The sequence below is a fragment of the Bubalus bubalis genome, chromosome 10 (assembly GCF_019923935.1).
Source record: "Bubalus bubalis isolate 160015118507 breed Murrah chromosome 10, NDDB_SH_1, whole genome shotgun sequence".
Taxonomy (NCBI): domain Eukaryota; kingdom Metazoa; phylum Chordata; class Mammalia; order Artiodactyla; family Bovidae; genus Bubalus; species Bubalus bubalis.
The window spans coordinates 96702625-96725803 of record NC_059166.1 but is presented as its reverse complement, the minus strand read 5'-3'; the positions used below and the strand labels follow the sequence as shown (position 1 = coordinate 96725803).

General features: G+C 38.4%; 1 protein-coding gene across 3 annotated transcripts in view; it reads left to right on the top strand.

Annotated features, from left to right (window-relative positions):
• The window catches only part of ADGRB3 (adhesion G protein-coupled receptor B3), an 884190-nt gene that overhangs the window by 43283 nt on the left and 817728 nt on the right, over positions 1 to 23179 (top strand). The gene's annotated exons all lie outside the window — the stretch shown is intronic.

The following is a 23179-nucleotide window of genomic DNA, read 5'->3' as shown; positions in this document are numbered from 1 at the left end:
CTCAGTAGCTCAGTCGTGTCTGACTCTTTGTGGCGCCATGGACCACCAGGCTCCCCTGTTCATGGATGATCTTTCATTAATAAAATCATCATGGAAAATGCCATCTTGTCTCTCTAGGTCATGTTGAATCAAAAGACAGACCAAAGTATCTTTGCCCCTGAATGAGGAGCAAAAGCATTGCTTTGCTTTTTCTTAAGCAATTAAAAATACACCCTCATTCATTCACAGGCAGTTAGAATCTTCAGAACACAGGTCAGGGCTGTGCTCACCATGTATTTTGGTTGCTTTGCAGTGTCTCAAAAGTTAGTTTCATGTGGAGCTCTGAATTGTTAATTTTTCTGGAAAAAAAATCAGAAGATTCAGAATCGCTAGACAGGCATTTCCACCAAGCATTGCTTGGAGCCTGGTATCTGCTCCTTGTAGAAATGCCTCCTGCGTTTCATCACAGACTCACTGCTGTCCTGGAAGTATAACCTGAAGTCCTGGGTGAGGCCACTACACAGTAAGCTTTTGGATCTGTGAGCCCTGCTGTAGAACAGGTTAATAACAGGTGTATAGAATGAAAAATGGTGGTTAAAAAAACAATTTCATTCATTTGGAATTTGGAATGTGGATGTGATCAGAAGAAAATTAGGTGGAGTGAAACGTATGACATTGGGGAGTACATCCAGGTTTGGATCATTATTTTCAGGGTTCCTCCCTATTGAGTCTAATAGCCAGTTTCTAATCTACCTTTGTTAGCATTTCTCATACGCCTGAACTTTAGTATGATTTTTTAATATTCAGGGTTGTCAGTAGGCTAACAATCTTAACACTCCATTAATTCCAGGATTCAGAAAATCAGAATATGTAAATTAAAACAATAATGCTAATAGCAAATAAAACGAACATTATAATTACAATAAAAAACTTCAAAAGATGTTATTTTAAAGTCTCCAGTGACTTACCTGACAGATGTTTTAGTATTATGCACATAAATACAAGTGAATGACTTTTATAACCTCCTTTTCTTTTAAATTTTATTCCAGTTTATTTATTGTTTAGATTTTCACCTTTTCTGTGAATCATCTTGTGAATATTTATGCTGGGATTTCAACATTCAAACTGTATAGAAGGCACTTGCATAAAATTAAATATTTGTTAGATTACTGTGAATATGTTTAAGTCTAGACCAAAAAAGAGACTGATAGTATGTTAATTGGATAATGTTTACTGTTGTAATAAATTAAAAAAAAATAAAAAATAAATAAATTTAAAAAAATAAAATGAACAAAGAAAAACAAACAAACAGACTCCAAAGTTTTAGTAGCCGAACACAATAAAAATTTATTTCTTGTTCACAGAACAGTTCAGTGAAGGTGTTCCTGGTTTGTGGGTGGCTTCCTTAGGGCTTCCCTGGTGGCTCAGAGGTTAAAGCTTCTGCCTGCAATGTGGGAGACCTGGGTTCGATCCCCGGGTTGGGAAGATCCCCTGGAGAAGGAAATGGCAACCCACTCCAGTATTCTTGCCTGGAGAATCCCATGGACAGACGAGCCTGGTGGGCTACAGTCCATGGGGTTGCAAAGAGTCATACACGACTGAGCGACTTCACTCACTCACTCCCTTCAGGAGGTGATATTAGGATTCCGATTCCTTTATTGTGGCTCTGCACCCCATAGGGACATGGAGATTCTTGTACCCAAGCAGAGGAAAGGGAAAGTTTGTAAGTTTGTTATAGACTAGGAGTATCACTTCTGCTTACATTTTTATTGGCAGAAATAGTTACTTCTACCTTTGATTGTTCCTGTAACCTTCTGTTTGAAATCTCATTCTATACTGATCACAGTGGCTCTGATAAGCAGAGGTCAACATTATTGAGGAGAAACAGGTAAACAAAAAGCAACTTCAGGACAGACTCAAAAGAAAGACATCATCAAAAGAAAAAAAAAAAAAAACTGAATTCAGTTATTTGTCCTATAAGAAAATATTGAGAACGGTGAATGTAAACATTTTGTTTTCATAGGTGTTTTGTTGGTAGATAAATTTAGGAGGAAAATATAATGCAAGAAAAGGAAAAATCTTTACATATACTGAGAGTCATTTGTCTGTCTTTCTTTTAAAGTCTTTATTGAATTTGTTACAGTATTATTTCTGCCTTTTTCTTTTTTGTCCGTGAGGCAGGTGGGGTGTTAACTCCCCGACAAGGGATCGAATCTGCACCCACTGCATTGGAAGGTGAAATTTTAACCACTAGACTGCCAGGGAAATTCCTGTTGATTTTCTTTTTAGAAAAGTCTATTCATGTCCGAAACCCATGATTTTAAATTGGGTTATTTATTTTTGCTATTGAGTTGAGTTCCTTATATACTTTGCTTATTGACTCCTTATCAGACATCTTAGTTTGCAAATATTTTCTCCTTTTCATTCTGTCAGTTGTTTGCTTTGCTGTGCAGATTTTTAGGTTGATGCAATCCCAGTTGCCTATTTTTGCTTTTGCTGCCTGTGTTTTTTAGTGTCATAGCTGAAAGAAAAAAAAAAAAAAAATCATTGCCCAGGCAAATGTCAAGAAGCTTTTTCCTTCTATTTTTTTTTCTGTGTTATGGTTTCAGGTCTTATATTTAAGACTATTTATGAGTTGAATTTCTATATAGTGGGAGATAAGAATAAAATTTCATTGTTCGGCAGGTGGCTGTGCAGTTTTCCCAACACTAGTTATTGGAGAGACTATTCTTTCCCTATTTTTCGTTCTTGGCGCCTTGTCTAGGAACAGTTGACTGTAGATGTATGTTGTTATTTCTGGGCTCTGTATCCTGGTCCATTGGTCTCTGTCTTTATGCCAGTACCATATTGATTTGATTACTATAGCTGTGTAATGTATTTTGTATCATGCCTCCAGCTCTGTTGTTCCTCAAGATTGCTCTGGCTATTCTGGGTCTTCTGTGGATCCACATGAAGTTGAAGATTGTTTTTTTCTGTTTCTGTAAAGACTGTCATTTAGATTTTGATAAGGATTGCATTGACCCTGTAGACCACCGTGTGTAGTATGGACATTTTAACAGTACTAATTTTGTAATCCATGAAATGTTCAAACAGTTGAAAGACTAGCACACTGACAATTATAAAATACTAACGAAGGAGTTAAAGAAGACAGAGATAAACGTAAAGATGTTCATTTGTGTGTTTCTTCTTTAATTCCTTCAACTCTGGTTAAGTTTATTCCTAAATACTTTATGTGTATTGTTCACTACTATGAATGGGACTCGTTTTTAATTTCTCTTTTAGATAGTTTGTTGGCAAGGATGTACAGAAAAGGGAACCTTTTTGCACTGTTAGTAGGAATGTACATTAGTATAGCTATTATGGAAAACAGTATGGCAGTTCCTCAGAAAATTAAAGATTAAACTGTCATATAATCCAGCATTCGCAATTCTGGGTATCTATCTAAAGTAAATGAAATTCGTATCTTGAAAAGATATCTGCATCATTATGTTACCTGCAGAAATATTTACAATATCCAGGATATGGAAACAGCCTAAATGTTTGTTGATAGATGAATATGTAAGAAAATGTGAGAGAGAGATATATATATGTGTGTGTATATATATATATGTGTGTGTGTGTGTGTGTGTGTGTGTATATACTCAGTTGCTTCAGTCATGTCCAATTCTTTGTGACTCAGTGGACTGTAGCCTGCCAAGCTCCTCTGTCCATGGGATTCTACAGGCAAGAATATTGAAGTGGGTTGCCATTTCCTTCTCTAGGGGATGTTCCTGACCCCCTGACCCAAGAATCAAACCTGCCTTTCCTGTGCCTCCTGTATTACAGATGAGTTCTTTACTTCTGAGCCACTGGGGAAGCCCAGATATATGTATATTAGTTCAGTTCAGTACAGTTGCTCAGTCGTGTCCGACTCTTTGCAACCCCATGAATCGCAGCACGCCAGGCCTCCCTGTCCATCACCAACTCCCAGAGTTCACTCAGATTCACATCCATTGAGTCAGTGATGCCATCCAGCCATCTCATCCTCTGTCATCCCCTTTTCCTCCTGCCCCCAATCCCTCCCAGCATCAGAGTCTTTTCCAATGAATCAACTCTTTGCATGAGGTGGCCAAAGTACTGGAGTTTCAGCTTTAGCATCATTCCTTCCAAAGAACACCCAGGGCTGATCTCCTTTAGAATGGACTCGTTGGATCTCCTTGCAGTCCAAGGGACTCTCAGGAGTCTTCTCCAACACCTGAGTTCAAAAGCATCAATTCTTTGGTGCTCAGCCTTCTTCACAGTCCAACTCTCACATCCATACATGTATATATTCAGCCTTAAAAAGAAGTAAATCTGCAACAACATGGATGGACTTGGAAGGCATTTTGCTAAAGGAGATAGACCAAATAGAGACAAATATGTAAGATCTCACACGTGAAATCCAAAAAAAAAAAAAAATGTGGAGCATCTAAAAGCAGAGAGCAGAATGCTGGTTGCCAGAGGTGGAAGTGGGGAGATTTTGGTCCCAGGATCCTATGTTTTGGTTATGTAATCTAAACATCTGCTGTGCAGCATAGTAACTGCAGTTATTAATATGATTTTATTTATTTTCTATGATTTGAAATTTTCCAAGAGGCTTGATCCTGTTTGTTCTCATCACACACAAAGAATTTTTAACTATGTGAGGTGAAGGCTATGTTAACTATTTTGATGTGGCCATCATTTCACAAGCTATACATATGTGAAACAGTGATTCCCAAGCAGCTCAGTAGTAAAGATCCCACCTACAATGTAGGAGAGACAGGAGACACGGGTTCGATACCTGGAAGTTTTCCTGGAGGAAGAAATGGCAATTCATTCCAGTATTCTTGTTAGGAGAATCCATGAATAGAGGAGCCTGGCTGGTTGCAATCTGTGGGGTTGCAAAGAGCTGGGCATGACTGAACACACATGTACATATATGAAAAAGGATATTCTATGCCTTGTGTGCCTGTGTGTTAGTTGCTCAGTCCTGTCTGACTCTGTGCCACCCCATGGACTGTAGCCCACCAGGCTTCTCTGTCCGTGGGATTCTCCAGGCAAGAATACTGGAGTGGGTTGCCATGCCCTCCTCCAGGGGATCTTCCCAGCCCAGGGATCAAACCCAGGTCTCCTGCATTGGAGGTGGGCTCTTTATCATCTGAGCCCATTCTATGGGAAGCCCACTCTGTGCCTTAAATATATACACTTTTTAGTTTATCAATTATACCACAATAAAGCTGGAAAAAATAAACTGGGAAACAGGAAAGAGAGAACGAAGAAGGAAGGATAGAGGCAGTAAAAATAGACCTCCACAAACCAAGCAGAGAGGGGAGTGAAAGGCCGACAGCGGACAGGGTACAGGAAGGGAAGTTCTGGAGCGAGGGCCTGAGCACAGCCTCTGCTGTGTACCTTGGTGACAGGCTGTGGAGCATCCTGGACTGTGGAGATTCTGTGTCTGAAACGCGGCCGAGTGCCTCATCTCCTTTCATCCTCAAGTCTTTAGGCCACTCTGAATGGAATCACAAGGCCAACCCAACAGGGTAGAAATTAATTTCTAAGCCTGGGGATCAGGAGCCAGGAGGACTGAATGAAATCATTTAAAACTGGTCTCTCTTTTTTTTTTTTTCTAGGCATCATATTTCAACACTTTTTTTTTTTTAAATTTTATTTTGTTTTTAAACTTTGGGTGGGAAGATTTGGGAGAATGGCATTGAAACATGTAAAATATCATGTATGAAACGAGTTGCCAGTCCAGGTTCGATGCACAATACTGGATGCTTGGGGCTGGTGCACTGGGACGACCCAGAGGGATGGTATGGGGAGGGAGGAGGGAGGAGGGTTCAGGATGGGGAACACATGTATACCTGTGGCGGATTCATTTTGATATTTGGCAAAACTAAAACTGGTCTCATAGTTAGTTTACCCTTCTCTTGAAGCATACATTCAGGTACCTACTAACAGGTGAATACAAGTGAATAACATCAACAAAATATGAATATTTTATATACATATAACTTGTATATATCTTATGTGGATTTATAGAATTCATATTTATAAAAATATATATAAATAAAACTTGGCAATTAAGCTAGATATTGCTAAATTTATTTTCTATTTCAAAATTATAGGGTTACCATCTTAGAACTCAGAGCTTTTATCCCATAATTTAGATAGAATGTAAGGGATCAGTGGCAACCCACTCCAGTGTTCTTGCCTGGAGAATCCCAGGGATGGGGGAGCCTGGTGGGCTGCAGTCCACAGGGTCGCTAAGAGTTGGACACGACTGAGTGACTTCCCTTTCACTTTTCACTTGCATGCATTGGAGAAGGAAATGGCAACCCACTCCAGTGTTCTTGCCTGGAGAATCCCAGGGATGGGGGAGCCTGGTGGGCTGCCGTCTATGGGGTTGTACAGAGCCGGACACGACTGAAGTGACAGCAGCAGCAAGGGATCAGTTTATCAGTAATATGTGGACATAGCACACAGAGAAAGAGTGATTTCAATACAATGCTTTAAAATCACCCCAAAAGGAAAGAGATTCTAGTTATGGAATAATGCTCCTGTTTTCTTATTTATTACCTTTGCAACTTTTCTTGCCTACACGTGATAGTTAAATGAGTTACATAGCTGCCCTTGAAATCTCTAAGCTATTCCATGAAGTAATGCTATTTCAATCTTTACTGCTTTCTTAATCTGTTATCTAAATAAAGTTAAATTCTGTTCAAATTCTGTGACGTTATTATTTTAACAGAAATTAAATATAAGTTGTCTGGGTGATAAAGTTGGAAACTTATTAGGACATTTTTAAAACTACTTTTTTGTTTTATTTTTTTTCTCTTAAATTCTCTTTATGAATTGTGTCACTATTCTAAAACATAAAACTTTTCCACAATCTTTTGAGATGTAATAAGTTAATATCTTTATTACAATAGTTAAAGTCAAATTAGTTAATAAAGTTAGGATCTTTTAATAAATTTGAATCTAGCTATTCAGCCCTTTTGAAAGATACCTGGATATTTGCATGAAGGGAAAAAAGTTTCTAATCGGGCTGAAATGATCATCATAATTGTTGCTACTAAAGATTCTTTAATTTATCAGAGGAGCTTTTAAAGCTGTTTTGATGATTGATTGATTGATTAACTTAATTTCTAAAAGTTCTAATAATATTGGTCATCTGATTTTTCAGATTAGAGGTAATGGAAAACTGTGATGCTAATAATGTCATGTAATGTGGCACGTATTGTCTATATAGTATCTGAAATTTTCTAGTCACTCTACTTAGGGCTAATGCTGTTTCCATAATTCTGAAGGGAAAATGAGCCATTCCAGAAGTTAGTGACTTCCTAAATCCCAAAGGTGGTGTCTGGACTTACAACCAAGGATTGTCTGTACCCAGAACCTGAACTCTTCCAATGACACCAGTGTATTCCCTAATCTGAGAACAATGCTCATGTTATAATACAGTTCATTAGCGCATGGGCAAAATGCTGACGTGAAGTAAGAAATATCTATGGTATACTTGGTATGCATAGTTTTAAAAATGAAGAAATGCATTTCCAAAGGACTTTTTGTAGAAAATATTTTAAGTTGAATGCAATCTGTTGGCACTTAAATGAGAAAATTCCAATTAATTGGGACAGTCATATTGATAAAAAAAAAAAAAGCACATTTCATGACTACTACATGTATAAGCACACTCAAGAACTCTCTCATGGTAAAGAATCTACCTGCCTATGCCAGAGCCACAAGAGATCTGGGTTAGATCCCTGGATTGGAAAGATCCCCTGGAGGAAGAAATGGCAGCCCACTCCAATATTCTTGCTGGGATAATCCCATGGGCAGAAGAGCCTGGCAGGCTACAGTCCTTAGGGCTGCAAGAGTTGGACCCAGCTGGGCAGCTGAGCCTGCATAAAAAATAATTACACATTTTATCTACTACTACTAATTTACTTCAGTCATGTCCAACTCTGTGTGACCCCATAGATGGCAGCCCACCAGGATCCCCCATCCCTGGGATTCTCCAGGCAAGAACACTGGAGTGGGTTTCCATTTCCTTCTCCAATGCATGAAAGTGAAAAGTGAAAGTGAAGTCACTCAGTCATGTCCGACTCTTAGTGACCCCATGGACTGCAGCCCACCAGACTCCTCCATCCGTGGGATTTGCCAGGCAAGAGTACTGGAGTGGGGTGCCATTGCCTTCTCCGACACATTTTATCTAAGTATTTTAAAAAAAACTTTCATGTTGTTATTATTTACTCTGTGTTAGTGTGGATTCTTCAGAGCAACAGCACCATTAGTGTTTGTTGCTCTTTCTATTATATATACATGTATGTATAGAGAGATTTGTTCTATTATATATTTTCATGTGTGTGTGTGTGTGTGTGTGTGCGCGCGCGTATGTATAAGAAATTGGTTCATATGGTTCGGAGGTTAAGTCCCAGGATGCATGGTCTACAAGCAGGAGAGCAGATGGTGTAAGTTCCAGTACCAATCTGAGTCCTAGGGCAGGAGAAGACTAGAGATAGTCAGGCAGAGTGAGATTTACTCTGCCTTTTCTTTCTATTCAGGCTTTCAGTGGATTGGGTGCAGCCCAACAACACTGAGGAGGACCATGGCTTTTTACTGAATCTGTGTATTCAAATGTTAATCTCACCCAGCTACACCCTCAGGGACACACCCAGAACAGTGTTTTTTCAAATATTTGGTCACTCTGTGGTCTAGTCAAGGTTACACATAAGATTAACCATCAGAAACTTGTAGGAAAATTTGCATCAGTACTGACTTTTGAGTCATTATGCATCTAGTTATAGAACAGTATTAAACACTCAACATATAAATATACTTAACTAGTTTTCAGAGTAAAGATGGTTACTATTCATCACTGCTTTCAATTAAAAATGACTTTCTCAAGATGTATTATTTCTCTTTTCTCCTTTTTCCTTTTTAAATGTGGTATCAGAGTATTCATTATAGAGCTGGACTAAATTCAGACTGGCCTTTAGGCAGGTTGTTTTTGTTGTTGTTCAGTCACTAAGTTGTGTCCAACTCTTTGCGACCCCCATGGACTGCAGCAAGCCAGGCTTACATGTTTGCATTATCTCCCAGAGTTTGCTCAAACTCATGTCTTTTTAGTCTGTGATGCGGACTCAATAATTTCATGATTGCAGTCACTGTCCACAGTGATTTTGGAGCCCAAGAAAATAAAGTCTGTCACTGTTTCCATTTTTTCCACTTCTATTTTCAATGAAATGATGGGACCAGATGTCATGATCTTGGTTTTTTGAATGTTGAGCTATAAGCCAACTTTTTCACTCTCCTCTTCACCTTCATCAAGAGGCTCTTTATCCTCTTTGCTTTCTGCCATTAGGATGGTGTCATCTGCATATCTGAGATTATTGATATTTCCCCCAGCAATCTTGACTCCAGCTTGAGATTCATCCAGCCTGGCATTTCCCATGATGTACTTTGCATATGGAGAAGGTGATGGCACCCCACTCCAGTACTCTTGCCTGGAAAGTCCCATGGATGGAGGAGCATAGTGAATAAAGCAGAAGTAGATAGTTTGCTGGAATTCCCTTGCATTTTTCAGTGGTTCAACAGATATTGGCAATTTGGTCTCCGATTCCTCTGCCTTTTTAAAATCAGCTTGAACATCTGAAGTTCTCAGTTCGTGTACTGTTGAAGCCTAGCTTGAAGGATTTGCAGCATTACCTTGTTAGCTTGTGAAATGAGTTCAGTTGTACAGTAGTTTGAGCATTCTTTAGCATTACCTGTTTTGGGATTGGAATAAAAACTGATCTTTTCCAGTCCTGGGGCCCTTGCTGAGTTTTCCAAATTTGCTGGCATATTGAGCGCAGCACTTTAACAGCATCTTCTTTTATGATTTTAAATAACTCAACTGGAAATCCATCACTTCCACTAGCTTTATTTGTAGTGATGATTCCTAAGGCCCACCTGACTTCACTCTCCAGAATGTCTGACTATCGATTAGTGACCACACCACTGTGGTTATCCAGGTCGTTAACACTTTTTTTGTATAGTTCTTCTGTGAAATCTTGCCACCTTTGCTTAATCTCTTCTGCTTCTGTTAGGTTCTTGATGTTTCTATCTTTATTGTGCCCATCCTTGCATGAAATGTTCCCTTGGTATCTCCAGTTTTCTTAAAGAGGTCTCTAGTCTTCCCCATTCTATTGTTTTCCTCGATTGCATTGTTCACTTAAGAAGGCTTTCTTATCTCTCCTTGCTATTCTTTGGATCTCGACATTCAGTTGGATACATCTTTCCTTCTCTCCTTTGCCTTTTACTTCTCTTCTTTTCCCAGCTATTTCTAAGGCTTCCTCAGACAACCACTTTGCCTTCTTGCATTTCTTGTTCTTGGGGATGGTTTTGGTCATTGTCTTATGTATAGTGTTACGGACCTCCTTCCATAGTTCTTTATGCATTCTGTCTACCGGATCTAATCCCTGAATCTATTTGCCATCTTCACTATATAATCATAAGGAATTTGATTTAGGTCATACATGACAGACCTAGTGATTGACTGTACTTTCTTCAATTTAAGCCTGAATTTTGCAATAAGTATCTCATGATCTGCCTTTGTAGAGTTTCTCCATCATCAGCTGCAAAGAATATAATCAGTCTGGTTGCGATATTGACAGTTGGTGATGTACATGTGTAGAGTCATCTCTTGTGGAGTTGGAAGATGGTGCTTGCTATGACCAGTGTGTTCTCTTGGCAAAACTCTGTTAGCCTTTGCCCTGCTTCATTTTGTACTCCAAGGCCAAACATGCCTGTTACTCCAGGTATCTCTTGATTTCCTACTGTTTTACTCCATTTGTCCATGATGAAAAGGACATCATTTTTTCTTGGTGTTAATTCTAGAAGGTCTTGTAGGTCTTCATAGAACCATTCAACTTCAGCTTCTTTTTGTAGGTCTTCATAGAACCATTCAACTTCAGCTTCTTTTTTAGTGTTTGGGCATAGGCTTGGATTACTGTGATGTTGAACGGTTTGCCTTGGAAACAAATCGAGATCATTCTGTTGTGTTTGAGATTCCATCCAAGTACTGCATTTCAAACTCTTTCGTTGACTGTGAGGGCTATGACTATCCCTTTCTTCTAAGGGATTCTTGCCTATACAAGTGGATAGAATGATCATCTGAATCAAATTTACCCATTGCCATCCATCTTAGTTCACTTATACCTAAAATGTTGATTTTCACTCTGGCCATCTCCTGCTTGACCATGTCCAATTTACCTTGATTCATAGACTCTAACAGTCCAGGTTCCTATGCAGTGTTGTTCTTTACAGCATCAGACGTGCTTACACCACCAGACACATCCACAACTGAGTGTCATTTCTGCTTTGGCCCCTCCTCTTCATTCTTTCTGGAGCTATTGCTCCATTCTTCCCCAGTAGCATATTGGCAGTAAGTAATAATAATTATAACAACAACCTTAGCAATCAGACTGCAGTTGGAATAGATACTAGGTTAGTGCACTTTAGAACTTTTTTCCATTTAATACAGGAGAGATTCTATAGCTATCCATTTCAGATTTAGATACTGTCAGATGTTTGCCCTAGTGTGACATGGTATTGAAGTGTTGGGTTCCAGGTAAGGAGGAAACAGGCATGAATAGTAAAGAAGGGCTTTTGGAGGCAGGCAGATAAAATACAAGCAGGTGTCTGGGAGATTTTGCTAGCCCAGCAAGGACAGTTCCTCTGTCAAGGCTTACTGTGAAACCAAGGATCCAGGGATGAAACTACTAGGCACTGTGCTTGGGGAACCAGGTCTACTCAGTGCGTGACAGGTAAAGTTCTCTTTCCTGAACCCAGATGTGGTACATATACTCTACTGGCTTTTGACCATCTTTTACAAGAATCTCGTAACAGTGATATTTCAGACACTTGGATGATCAAAGAATACTTGAAGTGTTCTATTAATGCAGCCTGTTATACTCAACATAATCTTATTTTTTGTTTTACTCCAAATTGGGAATATCCTTAAAGACAAAACCTATTACATAAATGAAGATAACAATAAGGGTAGCCTGATGATAGAAATTAAGCCTAAGAAAATAAATTCAGAATAATAAGTTACTTTAATATTTTTATTTATATTGTTAACTTTCAGTTGTGCCATATAATCTAAATTTAATGTCCACAAACAAAAAGGTAGTATAGAAGCTTTCCATCATATACCAAATAAAGTTTCAGAAGTATTAATAAATTTTTTCAAAATAGAACAAATAGTTATAATTCTCCAACAAATTTATTGATTCTCTGGTTTTAGTGGCATTGGGACATTTTACCATAGAAAGCAAAGGAAGAAACCATTAACAACATAAAATACATTTGACTCCTCAAGATAAAATATTTTCAGTTCAGTTCAGGTCAGTCAGTCAGTCGTGTCCGACTCTTTGCGACCCCATGAATTGCAGCACGCCAGGCCTCCCTGTCCATCATCATCTCCCGGAGTTCACTCAAACTCATGTCCATCGAGTTGGTAATGTCATCCAGCTATCTCATCCTCTGTTGCCCCCTCTTCTTCCTGCCCCCAATCCCTCCCAGCATCAGAGTCTTTTCCAATGAGTCAACTCTTTGCATGAGGTGGCCAAAGTACTGGAGTTTCAGCTTCAGCATCATTCCTTCCAAAGAACACCCAGGGCTGATCTCCTTTAGAATGGAATGGTTGGATCTCCTTGAAGTCCAAGGGACTCTCAAGAGTCTTCTCCAACACCCCAGTTCAAAAGTATCAATTCTTTGGCACTCAGCTTTCTTCACAGTCCAACTCTCACATTCATACATGACCACTGGAAAAACCATAGCCTTGACTAGACGGACCTTTGTTGGCAAAGTAATGTCTCTGCTTTTCAATATGCTATCTAGGTTGGTCATAACTTTTCTCCCAAGAAGTAAGAATATTTTAATTTCATAGTTGCAGTCACCATCTGCAGTGATTTTGGAGCCCCCAAAAATAAAGTCTGACACTGTTTCCAGTTTCCCCATCTATTCCCCATGAAGTGATGGGACCAGATGCCATGATTTTCGTTTTCTGAATGTTGAGCTTTAAGCCAACTTTTTCACTCTCCACTTTCACTTTCATCAAGAGGCTTTTTAGTTCCTCTTCACTTTCTGCCATAAGGGCGGTGTCATCTGCATATCTGAGGTTATTGTTATTTCTCCCGGCAGTCTTGATTCCAGCTTGTGCTTCTTCCAGCCCAGCGTTTCTCATGATGTACTCTGCATATAAGTTAAATAAACAGGGTGACAATATACAGCCTTGATGTGCTCCTTTTCCTATTTGGAACCAGTCTGTTGTTCCATGTCTGGTTCTAACTGTTGCTTCCTGACCTGCATGTAGGTTTCTCAAGAGGCAAGTCAGGTGGTCTGGTATGCCCATCTCTTTCAGAATTGTCCAGTTTATTGTGATCCACACAGTCAAAGGCTTTGGCATAGTCAATAAAGCAGAAATAGATGTTTTTCTGGAACTCTCTTGCTTTTTCCATGATCCAGCAGATGTTGGCAATTTGATCTCCGGTTCCTCTGCCTTTTCTAAAACCAGCTTGAACATCTGGAAGTTCACGGTTCATGTATTGCTGAAGCCTGGCTTGGAGAATTTTGAGCATTACTTCACTAGCGTGTGAGATGAGTGCAATTGTGTGGTAGTTTGAGCATTCTTTGGCATTGCCTTTCTTTGGGATTGGAATGAAAACTGACCTTTTCCAGTCCTGTGGCCACTGCTGAGTTTTCAGAATTTGCTGGTATAGTGAGTGCAGCACTTTCACAGCATCATCTTTCAGAATTTGTAAGAACTCTAACTGGAATTCCATCACTTCCACTAGCTGTGTTCGTAGTGATGCTTTCTAAGGCCCACTTGACTTCACATTCCGTGTATACTAAATACCATAAATAAAATAAATGACAGGTGACACATGAGTAGCTGATTCAGTGATTTTTGAAAGCCAAATAATTAAATATTTTAAAACAAAACTAATCAACGCTGGTCAGAATATGACTTAAGATATACACGGCTAAAATTATGTAAGTTGGTTTACCTGTATAGTTTCAAATGAATTGGTTCATTATTCTTCTTTCCATTATCTGTCTACAAAAATAATGTGAGATGCTAGTAAATATTTTTGATGGCAATATTTATAATAAGCTGTATTAGAAACATAGTCCTCAAACCTTGGGCAATAAATTGTGATACAATATGAGGTAATACAATACAGTCATAGAAAAAAATTATTTCAAAAACTTTTACTGACATGGTAAATTCTGTTTGTATAATTGCTATTAAATTTTAGCAAGCAAGTTAACAAAAATACATGTGTATTAAAAACAAGCAGGATAGTGATTATTTTAGATTGTGAAATTATGAGTATTTTTCCTTTACACATTCTATATTTTTAATGATTTCTGCAGTGAGTGTGCATTTCGTTTTATTGAGTAAATATTCATATTAAAAATAATGGCAATGGGACTTCTCTGGTGGTCCAGTGGTTAAGAATCCACCTTTCAATACAGAGGATGCAGGTTTGATCCCTGGTTGGAAACGGGACGAGTGTTGACTGATCTCATACTACCAAGAAGAGCTGAAAAAATCTAGATTTTTCTGTGACTTTAAAATTTTGCAATATGTGGTGACACAGATGTGGGAGAAATCTAGCTCTGGATTGTGGGTTTGCAGGCTTTGTCTTGTTCTTTTTCCTTGTGTTTTACAATAATTTGTATTCTTCCAGTAGTTCCCTGAGAGCTCTCACGCCTGCCTCCAGTTTTCTCTGTCACTCTGGATTTAATGTACTTGGTTTGTCTACCAGTCTGTCTTAGTTATTAATCTGGCTTGTTCTTGAGCCTCTGCAATGACTTTTTGCTTTGCAAATCTTACTTTTAATTACACTGCATTGTTTATTTCAGTTCATTTGAAGTCAGTTAGAAAAAAAGACAAAAAAAACTCAATCTGATTTTTTAATAATAACCTTTTAGCTCAGGGAGAAAACAGGGACAAAAGATGTATATTTTAGACCTCCCAACACTTAAAAAATGCAGAATATGGCCCTTTCTTAAGATTTAATTCTGCATTGTATAATGGGGTCATTGAAATCTGAATTGAGATGTCTGGCCTACTTTTAATGAGGGCTTACTCTTTTAATATAGCCTTTATTAAGAGGGACTTGATTCCATTGGGAGGAAAATGAGAGCAATATGGTATAAATTGCAATTATGAAAGATTGTAATATGAATAAAAGGGTAATTTTTCAGAAAAATTTTGAGGACGTGTTTAAAATAGTAGACAATCACACGTAAATAGATTTTCTTTTGGAGTAGAACTGATGCTATATACCATATAATTTAATTTTATGTTAATTCTTGTCATTAAAATAATCATAAAATGTCCTTTTGGAAATAATCTTTCTTTTAAAATAGGAGCCTATACTTTTGTATATTTTAAAAATAAACAGATATGGAACCAGGGAATGTTTGGATTTGGTCTCACAGTTATGGGGTGGGGTGGGGTGATGTGCTCTGCAAAACAGAGAATGAAAATTTGTCAAGAAAGAGATGGTGCTTCAGTCTCCACAAGACCCCTGATTCTCACACTTGCACAGCCTTCTGGGAAACTGAGCAGGAACTGAACCAGCTCAGACAAAAGACCTTCTCACACTTGAACATGGACTTTCAACTCTGGTGGAAAAGCTCGAAGTGCATCTTGTGAACCCTATTGATTGGACACAAGTTGCAGTGACAGACCACTCATTCAATGCTTTACTCCTCAGTGAGTTAAGGAAAACCTCTAATGTTACAAATCCAAATAAAAAGGAAGGGAACACAGAAAATGAAGACTTTCAGAGAGCAAAAGAAAGCTTCAGAAAAGCTATAAATTATTATCCTGAGAGAATGGAAGAATATATTGTTTCTCTATAATAATAATTTAAAAATTGACAAATCTGAAAGTCTCTCAGAAATTAAAGATATGAGAAGCAAAATAGAAGTTCAAATATAAGTTAGTATAAAAATAAGATAATAGAAAGTAGGAAAAGTACAAAGATGGATAGTGAGAACTGAAAGAATCAAAAAGGTATGGGGTCTATCTGTAAGAAACAATGGTTGATGGAAATTCCAAAAATAGAAAAATATCATGTGCAAAAAATACATAAATAGATAAGTATATAATTGATTATTAGTTTTTTCAGAAATAAAGAGTACAGGACATGGTATCCAGATTTAGGCCCAATTTCCAAGGACAGTGATTTGAAGGATGTGGGTGATAAGTGCATCATTATTAACTTCTGAACACTGGGAATAAAAGGAAGATTTTAAAAATTTCCAGGGGAAAAAAAAAAGCATAACAGAGAAACAACTGGCATATAAACAGTAGAGACAATAGAAAATTCAAATGTTATTTCATTTTTAGTTAATAAACTATGGTCCACAATCCCACTCTTCTGGCATATATCTGGAGAAATCTAAAATTCAAAAAGATACTTGCACCCCAGTGTTTATAGCAACACTATTTACAGTAGCCAATAGACTGGATCAACCTAGATGTCCACTGACAGATGAGTGGATAAAGATGATGTGGTATTTAAATACAGTAGAATGTTACTCAGCCATAAAAAAAGGAATGAAATAATACCATTTGCAACAACACGGGTGGACCAAAATATTATCATACTAAGCAAAATACGGTGAAAGAGGAGAGTAGATAAAGCTGACTTACAACCCAACATTCAAAAAACTAAGATTGTGGCATCTGGTCCCATCACTTCATGGCAAATACATGGGGAAAAATGGAAATAGACTATTTTCTTGGGCTCCAAAATCACTGCAAACAGTGACTGCAGCCATGAAATTAAAAGACTTTCTTGATCCTTGGAAGAAAATCTATGACAAACTTAGTCATCACTTTGCTGACAAAGGTGCCTATAGCCAAATCTGTGGTTGTTCCAGTCATGCATGGATGTGAGAGTTGGAGCCTAAAGTAGGCTGAGTGCTGAAGATTTGATGCTTTTGAACTGTGGTGTTGGAGAAGACTGTTGAGAGTCCCTTGGACTGCAAGGAGATCCAGCCAGTCAATCCTAAAGGAAGTCAACCCAGAATACTCATTGCAAAGACTGATGCTGAAGCTGAACTCCAATACTTTGGCCACCTGATGTGAAGAACTGACTCATTGGAAAAGACCCTAATGCTGGGAAAGATTGAGAGCAGGAAGAGAAGGGGTAGGCAGAGGACAGGACGGATAGATGACATCACTGACTCGATGGACATGAGTTTAAGCGAATTCCAGGAGATGGTGAAGGACAGGGAAAGCTGGTGTGCTGCAGTCTACGGGGTCGCAAAGAGTCAGATACGACTGAGTAACTAAATAACAACAACAAAATAAGTCAGACAGAGAAAGATAAATATCACATGATGGTGCTTATATGTCAAATCTTAAAAATACAAATGAATCTAGCAGAAAGAAATCCAGAGACATAGAAAACTAACTTATTGTTATCAAAGGGGATGGGTGTGTGTGTATGAGATAAATTAGGAATTTTGTATTAACAGATACACCTACTATGTACTAACAGATAACCAATAAAGATTCACTGTTTAGCACAGGTAACTCTACTTAATATTTTGTATAAGGGAAAAGAATTTGAAAAAAATATATGTATGTATAACTGAATCACTTTTCTGTACACCCTAAACTAACACAACATTGTAAATCAACTATACTTCAATAAAAATAAATTTCTAAAAAAGATTTAAAAAATACATTCAAATAAACAGACAAAGAATTCTGTGTTATTAAGTGAATAAAAGAAGAATGCCACTTCATGGAGACATTCTAAACTGTGTACAAGATAAATTCCTTTAAATTTTTCAAGTGTAATGATTTTCCACTGAGAATTCTGTAGTCAACTAAGTGGTCAATCCCACATAATGTTTGCCTAAAGACACCCTAAGGCCAAATATTTGAAAAAACTTGCCCGCCAGTATCTCAGGAAGCTTCTAAGTGGTATACAGTGAAATGATATGTAAACCAAGAGAAAGGAAGATGTGGGATCTGTAAAATTGGAAATTTGGGGGGAGGTGAAGGGACTTCTTCAGAATTCAGATGTAATTAAAGATATCATTAGGATAGATGATGGTCTTCCTAGGTGGCACAGTAGTAAAGAATCTGCCTGCCAGTGCAGGAGATATAAGAGATGTGGATTTGATCCTAGGGTTAGGAAGATCCCCTGGAGTAGGAAATGGCAACCTGCTCCAGTATTCTTGCCTGGAAAATTCCATGAACAGAGGAGCCCCGAGGGCTACAGTCCATGGAGCTGCATAGAGTCAAACACAACTGGGCACTCACACATACACACAAGCATAAAGCTAATTTTCAAATAGCTGAGAATCCTGTGTACAAGGTGGAAATCTAATATTTCTGTGCTGCAATTTGCAGAGATAAAACTTTTTAAAAAAAATTTTTGATGAAATGTATTATTGTGGAGGATCGTTCTATTTCTCTTTCTGAAGGTCTTCAAATGTAACATACGTCTTCAACCATGTATGTTTGTAAAAACACATTGGATATTTATTATATACCACTTTGGCCACCTAATGTGAAGAGCTGACTCATTGGAAAAGACTCTGATGCTGGGAAAGATTGAAGGCGGGAGAAGAAGGGGATGACAGAGGATGAGATGGTTGGATGGCATCACTGACTCAATGGACATGAGTTTGAGTAAGCTCCAGGAGATGGTGAAGGACAGGGAGGCCTGGCGTGCTGCAGTCCATGGGCTTACAAAGAGTAGGACACGATTGAGCGACTGAAGAACAACAAGGAACAACTGACTGTGTATCTTACCTTTCAGAGGAGAAGATGTTGAATACATATTAATAACTTAAACGTGTATTATATAACTAGCAAATTGTTAAGTTCTGTGAGAGAGTGCTATGAGTGCTAACAAATGTGCTTTAATATACTTCGATTTCACTTGTAAAATACCTGAAAGTCCCCAAGCATATTTTTCCCCTAAAAACTAGCATTTGTAAAGTGACCTTCTGAGGTGCAGTATTCACCATGGCATGCTAAGTTTAGTGTGTTCTTTTAGTTTAAGAACAGTGTAATTTTTCACCATTCCTGTCAAATACATTAGAAGGAGAAAAAGATATTGTTATCTCTGTTTGGCCCTTGAGGAAGTTGAGTCAAGGGGAGATTGAGTAACTTGTCAAAGAAAATTAAGTCAGGAAAGCTGTGGCTCTTTAGATCAGGCACCAGTCATAGGACCTTGTTGTCAGGCTTGGCTTTTGGATAGAGAAAGAACCTAAGAAATTCAACTGCAGCCCCATTATTTTGCAGATGATAACGTTTATGTCAAGGAACTTGCCCGCTATCAGAAAAGTGCAGGATCTGAATAGGTATGAAGGTGACTTGATCTTAAGGCTTTTGATCTCTTCTGTGACCTTATGCCACGATCAATAAGGTTAATTGTAGATTTCATCTAACTTTTGAAGATTTTACTTTCTCTTTAAATTTAAGTATTCCATTCTGTAAGAGAGAATAATTTTCTCTTTGTCCATCTATTGGGTGTAATTCTTAGTAGTCACCCAGTTGGGTGAATTGGGTGTAATTCTTGGTAGTCACCTAAGCCTGAAAAACTCAGTGGAGGTACAGCGCCTAAGATACCTACTCTGAGTCATGATGTTTATCTTTCTACTCCTGCTGGAATTTCTGTTAGAAGGAGGGCACCCACCTCACCCACTCCAGTTTGTTCTTCCCCAAATCCCAGGCTATTTCATATTCATTTAGGCTCACAGCTTAGCTTGTCCTTTGCACTGATTTTTGTTCAATCATAGGCTTCACTGTAAGATTGCAGAAATGCATCTTGTGTTTCTGTCTTGGTTTTCTTTGAGGGCCTGTCCTAAATTTATGTCTCTAATAACTCCCAACAAGTTATTCAAGTGGGTGTTGAATAGAGGGGTGCCCCAAATATAACATTCCATGTTTAATTTCATGGAATTTTTTTAACTTAATTTTTCTCTCCTGGGTATTATATATTCATTCTTAAAATTTTTTAAAAATATAATCATTATTACTGATCTGAATTCTGTATTCCTTTATTAATGCACCATTGTGGATTAGACACTAATGCAAGGAAATACATACTTCCTCTTAACAAAAATACACATAATTTTTAATATTAAGAACAATTTAATGTAATTGGCAATCTTAGCTTTACCATGGCAGGGAGAAATAAAAAACAGAACAAAATGGGTTTTGTGGCATCTGCATTCTTAATTAATTTTGAAGTCTCTTTAAAAGAAAGACTAAAAAACTACAGATATGAATGTGAATATTTGAGACAAGGAAACAAATTCATAAGAAAATGCAAATTTGAAAACTGATAAATGCCACAAATGTCATGAAATTTAGAACAATACTTTAATCATTTCAGAAGTTAAATGACTGAGATAGATTTAACATTTTTTCCAAAATTTTTGACTGCATGCTTTTTAGTCTCCTCTTCATAAGACATTGATTTTATATTTATCCCCCTGAGAAAAATAGAAACTTAATTCAATCTTCCCTCTAGCATGTATTTTATTATTGATAGCCAAGATGAATAAAACATGCAACTTTGCACAACGTCAGACGTGCTGTTTGTAGTACTGCTTCAGGTTTGTGCTCTGAAAACCCTGGGGTTATGATAAATTCTATTTCATACAATTCCCATCCATAAGAGAGGAAGTATGGTTGTTTATCAAGTTTATTGCTGATAGCAGAGAACTTCTGTTTTGACTAGGCATTGATGAGAACCAAATTCTCCACTTAGAGTTTTATAGGCCTGATGATTGGAATAATTTTCCACCGAAGTCATATCATGCTCTGTACAATTCTAAATCTTTTTTCTCCTCCACTACCCACATCCTTCCATTGCTAGGCACGGTAGGAGATGCTTTTATTGTGATAAAACCTCTGTGTCACAATGCCTAGAAAGTAACCAGTAGGAGGATTCCAGGAATCCATTTCTACCTGAGGAAGGAAATGATAATATATTGATTATTCTGACTGCATGCATAGATCCCAGAAGACCGAAAGTAAATGAATCCTTTAATTACCTTCATCATAGCTGGATCTCAGGCTGCCTGTGGCCATTATATTGTCACCCAGTATGATAGAGGCAAGACTGTCTTACAAAGAGACAGTGGTCTTAACTGATTGCCACTGAAGTATCTTATTTATGCAAATTTGACCCATTGGGATCCCATGGACTGTAGCCCTCCCGATTCCTCTGTTCATGAAATTTCCCAGGCGAGAATATTGGAGTAGGTTGTCTTTTCCTACTCCAGAGATAGGCAGTAATGATTACATGTTAGTCACAAAATCCTAATTTACAGCGGAGAACTGCTGTATAGCATCAGGAACTATACTCAATGTCTTATGTTAATAATAACCTATAATGGAAAAGAATTTGAAGAAGAACTATACGTGCATAACTAATCACTGCTGCTGTATACTTGAAGCTAACACAATATTGTAAATTAACTAAACTTCAATTTAAAGATAATTAAAAAAAAAAAAAAAAAAAAAAAGAAGATCCTGCAAAGAAAGGGACCCAAAAGCTGAAATTTTCTCTGGCCTTTGAAAGTTTGAAATCAGATTTGCAACCTACCTTTATAAATGGACTGTAGAACCTGATTGGAGTTTATTACTGAAGTCTAAGCTTTTTTCCAGTTTTCCTGGTGGCTCAGATGATAAAGAATATGCCTGCAATGTGGGAGACCTGGGTGTGATCCCTGGGTTGGGAAGATCCCCTGGAGAAAGGAATGATTACCGACTCCAGTATTCTTGCCTGGAAAATTCCATGGACAGAGGAGCCTGGTGGGCTAGAGTCCATGGGGTCACAAAGAGTCAGCCATGACTTAGCAACTAACACAGAAACACAAGCTTTTTTCCACGATTATGTAATCCTTTTATTGATGATTTCCCATTGTCTTAATTGTTGCTTATTTTCTTCTATCACTTTGTGTGCAGACAAAAAAGACACCCTCAGAGTTTTTTCCTGATGCAGTTTATGGAAGGGAAGTATGGTCAGGGTTCAAGTTAAAGTGCCCAGTCTAGCACGGAGGGAAGTTGTCAACAACCACCCCAGGTCTGGTAGGGTCGATGACGGCAGTCCTAGCCCCAGAGCCTGGGAGGCTGAGGCCCCTAAGGGGGCAAAGGTGGACTCACCTAGAACTGGAACCTGGACTTTCAGTCTCCTGTTGCTGCCTCCTGACTGGCTGCTGCAGTGGTCGGTCCCCTGCTTGGGGACCCTGTATGCTGCTATTCATTGAGTACAAAGCAGAGCAGAGAAGGGCAGGCAATGAAATGTTGGGGGGGACAAACCAGAATTAACCAGCATAGGTACCAAATACCCTACAATAAAGTAAGTCTCAAATAATGCACATTACTATTTGATTACCTGGGTACATATCTATGTGAATTTTTAATATTACCAATAACTAAGCTCTCTTTACCATAATCGAGGGGCTTCCCACGTGGCCCAGAGTTAAAGAATCAGCCTGTGTGAGTGCAGGAGTTCCATCCCTGAGTTGGGAAGATCCCCTAGTGTAGGAAATAGCAACCCAATCCCATATTCTTGCCTGGAGAATTCCATGGACAGAGGAGCCATAGGGTCACACAAGAGTCCAACACAACTGACCACACACACATGCACACCACTAATTGAAACTCCATGAAAAAGAAAGCAAACTGTTATAGTTTTTATTTGGTTTATGTTGTTGCCTATTCTTTTTTTTTTTTTTTTTTTTTTGATGATGGGTGCTAAAAGAAAAACATATAAAAAATTCATAGGTGGTATTGTTACCCAACCAAATTGGGTGCACTTGCCAGAGTGCCCAGTAAGGCCAGTCTACTGACATGGGCTTGTGGTGAAGGAAAGGGCAGCGTTTATTATAGGGTACCCGAAAAGGAGCTTGGGGTACCTGCTGCTGCTGCTAAGTCGCTTCAGTCGTGTCCGACTCTGTGCGACCCCATAGACGGCAGCCCACCAGGCTCCCCCGTCCCTGGGATTCTCCAGGCAAGAACACTGAAGTGGGTTGCCATTTCCTTCTCCAAGGCATGAAAGTGAAAAGTGAAAGTGAAGTTGCTCAGTCGTGTCCGACTCTTAGTGACCCCATGGACTGCAGCCCACCAGGCTCCTCCATCCATGGGATT